This window comes from Lycium ferocissimum, unplaced genomic scaffold (assembly GCF_029784015.1).
Source record: "Lycium ferocissimum isolate CSIRO_LF1 unplaced genomic scaffold, AGI_CSIRO_Lferr_CH_V1 ctg16284, whole genome shotgun sequence".
Classification (NCBI taxonomy): domain Eukaryota; kingdom Viridiplantae; phylum Streptophyta; class Magnoliopsida; order Solanales; family Solanaceae; genus Lycium; species Lycium ferocissimum.
The window spans coordinates 20,982-27,733 of NW_026716517.1; the positions used below are offsets into that span (position 1 = coordinate 20,982).

Consider the following 6,752-nt stretch of genomic DNA (forward strand, 5'->3'; position numbering starts at 1 on the left):
TTCGGAGTTCAGTATCCTTATTCAATTTGGGGTCTTCCTTATCGTAGCACCAGTAGCTGGACGCATGTGTCCACTGATGCAATCACAAACAAAATATCGTACTCATTCATATATATATATATACATATAATTATTACCAACTAGCCCACAAAACGCCTCCAAACGCTATTCAAGCCTATCCTAATTCCAGAGCTGTGGCGTACTTTCTGTCTCTCTTCTAGTCTAGTCTGTCGCGTCCGTGTGGCCTTTCATGGTCCCCAACCATTCCGTATACTCTAATTTCATTCGGACTATCCTAGCTTTTCATTTATCTCTTATGACTAAATCTTTGGGGTTTCTTGCATACTTCCCAGGGGGTCACCCATCCTAGTACTACTCTCGCCCAAGCACGCTTAACTTCGGAGTTCTGATGGGATCCGGTGCGTTAGTGCTGGTATGATCGCATCCACCTCACCGCATGACCTCCGTCACGTGATCCGGAGTAGGTCGAAGTCTTAACGGACTTCGAAGCGCTCTTATAGCATAATTACTGTTTTACCCCTCCTTTGGCTCTCGGTATCCGCTTTTCACCTGTGGATATGGTTACCTTTCGTTCTAGACTTCCAAATTCTCGATGACGATGAACACACCCCGACCGCCGTTATTTATAAATCCTCAGTTACCAGCCTTTGAATTTCTGCTCTCATTTTACCTTGTTCCTCATCCTTTCTACAACCGAGTCTTTCACAATCCCGTCACTTCTGACGCCTGGATCCTTAATTGCGCGCGTCATGGTCTATTACTATACCGTTGTCTCACTCCCTTCTTATTTCCTTCTTCCGATTACCCTTTCTTTTCTCACGCCCACTATCATTCCCACTATTATATAACCCTTATTCCAGGCTTTCCTTACAGAACCTGATAAATCTCGCTTATTCGCTCTATAGTTCACTTTTCCGTCTCACACTTACCTTTATATTCTAGCTATGTAAACCACATCATAGCTTTAGCCGCTTTCTAATTAGGCTTTACTAATTTCCATAACGAGTTCTTACTATATTCATATTACGTCCGTTCATAATCGATCCGATAATATGACACTTCGTAATCCTTTACCCTTTCCCCGATCCACTTTATCCTTATTATCTCACAAGTTGTCCCATCACTACTTTCATGCCCGTGGCAATTCTTTTCCCCGCGCTCTTGTCTTAAATCGTACTTTTACGCTTTTAACCGTAAGCGTCATAATTCGTCCCTACTTATCAGTTCGGTCAGTGCCTTAAATAACATTTCGTCAAAATTTACCCGCTTGAATCATCTCTTAGGACTACAAGGCCTTTCCCAGTTCTTTTCACCGTGTCGATATCAAACTTCTAATTATGGTTATCCCTAATTCCGCAATTAATTTCTTTCCCGAGGTCGACTGCGCTCGTATTTTAGTCAAATTTTTTTTTTCATTACTATTGGCACGACCCCGTTTCTAGACATATCACAAACCTAAATCTCACTCTTTCTTTATTTCTGGGGAAATTTCGGCAGAGTCTCCTCTGTATCGTTACTATCTCGAACCTGTACACAGGAAATACCAACAATGCCTCACAGGGCCAGCATATATATATACGCATATCGTAGCATATCACAGCCTCACAGGGCTCCCGACATCATTGACAGTACAAAAATAATAAGCATACCTTGTAGGCCCAGCTCAAACTGCACCTATTACACTTTCTTATTTGCTTCTTCTTTGATCTGAACTTGTATTTCCATCGTACTTTAATATCTTACCTGACATAAGCCTTGCATACCTTTGCTTACCTGCGTACTTCGTAGCTTCCAATATCGTTAATCGCCTTCTCTTCTAAAATCAAAAGTCAATGTCGGGAATCTCATTTCCTATAACTTGGCTCTACGGCACGATCTAAGATGTCAAAGAAGCGTAACCATCCTAGATGCCCCGTAGCCTCCTGTTTATAAATGTGGCGCGCTTCACACCATAAACAGGACTCTACCGGACACGACTTTGCAGACAACCCCTAGGACGGACACCGCTCGATACCACTTTGTCACACCCTAATTTCCGTTAGGGTGTGATGGGCACCCGACCCTTATTTAGAGCCGAGCGAACCCGCTGACTCACATAGTACTCATGATCACGCTTACTATCAAGTCATGACACAATTACATAATGAAAATTTTTCGGAAAATAGTATACATTTTTTTTTCCTTTCCGAATCAATGAAAACTTGTAACACATAAAGACATATAACACTTATAATACAATGCATGATAATTCATCGGCTTACATAGCCACTTACATAACCGACATCCTATACCCACAACACGTCGTTCGCAAAGTCTCTAACACGAGAACATGATACTATAACATAATACTTTGACTTGGCAAAGCACTGAGCAACCGGAGCTCGCCAATCCCGCCGGAACATCTTTCGCTAATGTCTTCAACTCATCCGGGTGTACCGCGCGCATGAAACGCGACCCCCGAAGAAAGGGGGTCGTACGGAATATGTACCGAGTATGTAAAGCAAGAGATACGAGAATCGAACCATACGGAAATAAAGAGGACGAATGGTAGTACAAAGAATCGGATCTCATAAGCTTACCTCGAATGTAAATCATGCGTTTCAAAAGCACTAATGGACTGAGTAACATAAATAAAGAAATCATCATGAACATATGCGTACACAACATGCCCCGGCCCTCTAATGAGGGACGCGGTAAGTAAAATCATCATATTTATGCACATGCAACATGCCCCGGCCCTCTAGTGAGGGACGCGGTGAAGGAATCATCATATGCCATCCCGGCCACCTCCCCGTCATCACATCATCATCATCATATGTATATATATATATATAACATGCCCCGGCCCTCTAGTGAGGGACGCGGTGAATAATGCGGTGGAATTGCACGAATACATGCCCGGCCCGGACGCGGTGAAAGATGTAATAACAGCTCGCACGAGCGAGAGTAGTGAGAAACCACATGCAACATAAAATATACAATGTTTGCTAAGACTCGAAAGAACAATCCAGACGATAGATCATTTAAAGGAAGTCAGACAATAGCCATAGGTCATACCTTTCAGAGTTGCGACGAATGATGTCAAAGACAAAACCTTTGGGATCGTTTGTACATGGCAAAATATATCATGGAACTCAATGGAGTAGTCAAAATGATCACTTTTTATTAATCGGAACCTTAGTCAAAAGTCGTTCTTACATATCACTCAAAATAAGCCAATTAGGTCAACGTAGAAAGATCTCGGAAATAGGGGGCCCACTTCGGGTCAAGTCGAGGTGGCGTACGTAAAATTACAAACATTAGGCTTTATGGAGCCACCTATGAAAATCTCAAGGTAATTCGGTTCCATTTGTGAGAGTTATAAATGTTTAAGCTATTTTTCCAACAAAACATAAAGTATCTAATTCAATTCTATTGAATGAAAAAGGGTCAAATCTAAGCTCGGATTCCTAGGAGTAGAGTCGCCCCCGAGGCTCATATCCAAACCTATTATGCCTAAGACATGCCAAGAGAACAAAAGGTGAAGCTTTACATACCTTATTCGCTCCTTACGCTTCTCCACATTCAAATCCCGTTTCGTCCAAAATCTACAATTGGTCACATTTACCAAATATTAATCGTAAGGCCTTAAGAATTCAATCTTAATCAATACTTGTCTACAAAAATTTGGGCAGCATCTCCCCTATATGTACAACATCCCCGAGATTTAACTCGGCTCAAATATCAACAACCATACCAACAACAATACCAATAACATCAACATTCGATTTGAAACGCATTCTAAGATAAATTGTCTTCTTTTCTGAATAGTCCAACAACTTCCAATCCAACTTTGCACCTTCAAATCAATATCAATATTTCCATGTTTATATTTTAATTAAAGATCATTCAAATACAATTCGGAAGCATTTCATATCATTCTACAAAATATTTACAAAACATACAAAAATTCCACCAAAACCATAATTCATCCGAAATCTCTAATCTTCGACATAAATATCCATAACACATTTTTATCCTCCAACTTCATTAACAATAATCATAATTCACACCTTAACAATTTCATTTTCATCATTACATAAATCTTCCATAAAATCACAAAATTCCCTATAACAACTTACCAACCAATCTTTCATGCCAATATGGACTTGCATCCCTCCAAATTCACCAACTAACATAATAATTCTCGTTTAGAACTCCACTTCCATAATTACATAGAAACTACATTGAAATCACATAAGTTCCTATAATCATTTTCAACCATTTTTCATGCCATCATAAACCATTTTCTTCCATTTCCATCACAAAGTTTCAACAACACAACTAGAATACTACATAAAATTCAACTCATATTGCCTATGCATCAATACATATTCACGGCCATATACCCATATACACACCCACTTTGCAAACTTCCATATTTCCATAAATTCTACTCATTTCTACATACTACAACATAAACAAACCTTCATAACATAAGAAAAAGGAATTAATTCTTACCTTTTCCTCCTATCTTCTTCACTTGTCCAAGGTGCTAAATTGGTGAAACAAGTGCCCTTCCTTCCAAAATAATTACACCAAGTTGTAGAGGACCTTTGAATTAGTAGGAATACCACAAGAAAATAATTTTTGGGAGAAGATTTCAAAGGAGCAAAAATTTGGAGTTATGGCCGAATGGCCTTCTCCTTTGCTCTTGTTTCTTTTGTTTTTCTCCTTGTCAATTTGTCTTGAAGCTTCTAAGTGATAAATATTGACTAAATGGTCTTTTATACATTTATCACATGACTAATTTAAATGGACTTGGGTCCTTTATTAAGGACCATGGCCGGCCACCTCCTCACTTGGGCCTCATTTTTCTCTTTTTTTTTTTGGGCCCAACCCGGTTGGCCCCGAGTTGGCCTAGCCCACTGACCTTTCGACCTTAAAACGTTCATATCTCCTTGTACCGACGTCACCTGGGAACCCACGACCTATGGTTGGAAAGCTAATTCAATTATCTACAACTTCTATTTCTTGGTATTTTCCCAAATTCCAAACTTATAATACCTGTTTTTGCCCCTCAAAGTCAGGTCACCCGAAAACGTTTTCTTAAAAATATTCGTTTGGAGGGCTTCCACTTTGATTTGGCCCAAGGGTCCTTCATGAGTTGTGTTTAACTTTACATATGTGATTCATATAACTTGTCACATGTTCCAAAAAAAAAATCTTAACGTGTGGGCCCCACCTCAGCTTACAAATAATCCGACGTTCAAAAATACGGGACATAACATCCTCCCCCCCTTTAAAACATTCGTCCTCGAATGTTCAGCTGCCCTTATGGGATCTTATAACACTTTTGGGGGGGGGGGTCCCTCTTCTAGTTATCCTTCTCTTCATGCCCATTCCTTATCTTCTACCGTATTTTCCTTTATAATCAATCTTCTCGGTCTTTACGTGAATCCTTATTCCGTATCATGGGTTTTCTAACCCACCATACCAAGCTAGTATCCTTGTCCTTCCTTGGGTTCCTTCCTCCTCGAACACTTTTCCAATTTTGCCATTTGTGGCATCGACTCTGAAGTTTACGAAATTTTCACTTTAAGCTCACAAATCTGTTTCATTCCTAGATCATCCTTTCAGGAGAACACTTTTACGTCCGAGGTAATCACATTAATGTGACTGCATATTGTCCCTTTATATGCCAAATCTCCTGTCATCGTCACAAGGCTTTATCGTTCTTTTTCTTACTTCACATTCCTTGTCGTAGTCACTATTTCTTTAGTCCCATTTTCTTTTGAAATTGGTTCTCGAACCTCACACATTCTTGTTTTGCTCCATATGACCGCTCCTTATCCTTTTCATATACCTATCTTCGAATTCTTATTCAAATAATCTCGTACCTTGCCAATAATTTCTCTCGGGCTTCCCTTACCGGGGTTTCTTACCTTTTTCCGATATTTTGGCCTCTTTGTCTTCCACTTACCCACACTTTCCTCTCCCAATATTGTTGTGTTAAAATTTCCAATCTTAATCTATGGTGAAAATAATAGCACCTCATCTCGTAGCACTCGTACCATTTACCTTTGTTGTTATTCGGAGTTCAGTATCCTTATTCAATTTGGGGTCTTCCTTATCGTAGCACCAGTAGCTGGACGCATGTGTCCACTAATGCAATCACAAACGAAATATCGTACTCATTCATATATATATATATATAATTATTACCAACTAGCCCACAAAACGCCTCCAAACGCTATTCAAGCCTATCCTAATTCCAGAGCTGTGGCGTACTTTCTGTCTCTCTTCTAGTCTAGTCTGTCGCGTGCTGTGTGGCCTTTCATGGTCCCCAACCATTCCGTATACTCTAATTTCATTCAGACTATCCTAGCTTTTCATTTATCTCTTATGACTAAATCTTTGGGGTTTCTTGCATACTTCCCAGGGGGTCACCCATCCTAGTACTACTCTCGCCCAAGCACGCTTAACTTCGGAGTTCTGATGGGATCCGGTGCGTTAGTGCTGGTATGATCGCATCCACCTCACCGCATGACCTCCGTCACGTGATCCGGAGTAGGTCGAAGTCTTAACGGACTTCGAAGCGCTCTTATAGCATAATTATTGTTTTACCCCTCCTTTGGCTCTCGGTATCCGCTTTTCACCTGTGGATATGGTTACCTTTCGTTCTAGACTTCCAAATTCTCGATGACGATGAACACACCCCGACCGCCGTTATTTATAAATCCTCAGTTAAC

The 6,752-nt window shown here is 40.3% G+C and overlaps 2 pseudogenes; both read right to left on the bottom strand.

The window, feature by feature from the left end:
* Nucleotides 1-331: 331 nt before the first annotated feature.
* Nucleotides 332-447, bottom strand: LOC132042575 (5S ribosomal RNA; annotated as a pseudogene).
* Nucleotides 448-6,420: 5,973 nt separating this feature from the next.
* LOC132042576 (5S ribosomal RNA) lies at nt 6,421-6,536 on the bottom strand (annotated as a pseudogene).
* Nucleotides 6,537-6,752: the final 216 nt, after the last annotated feature.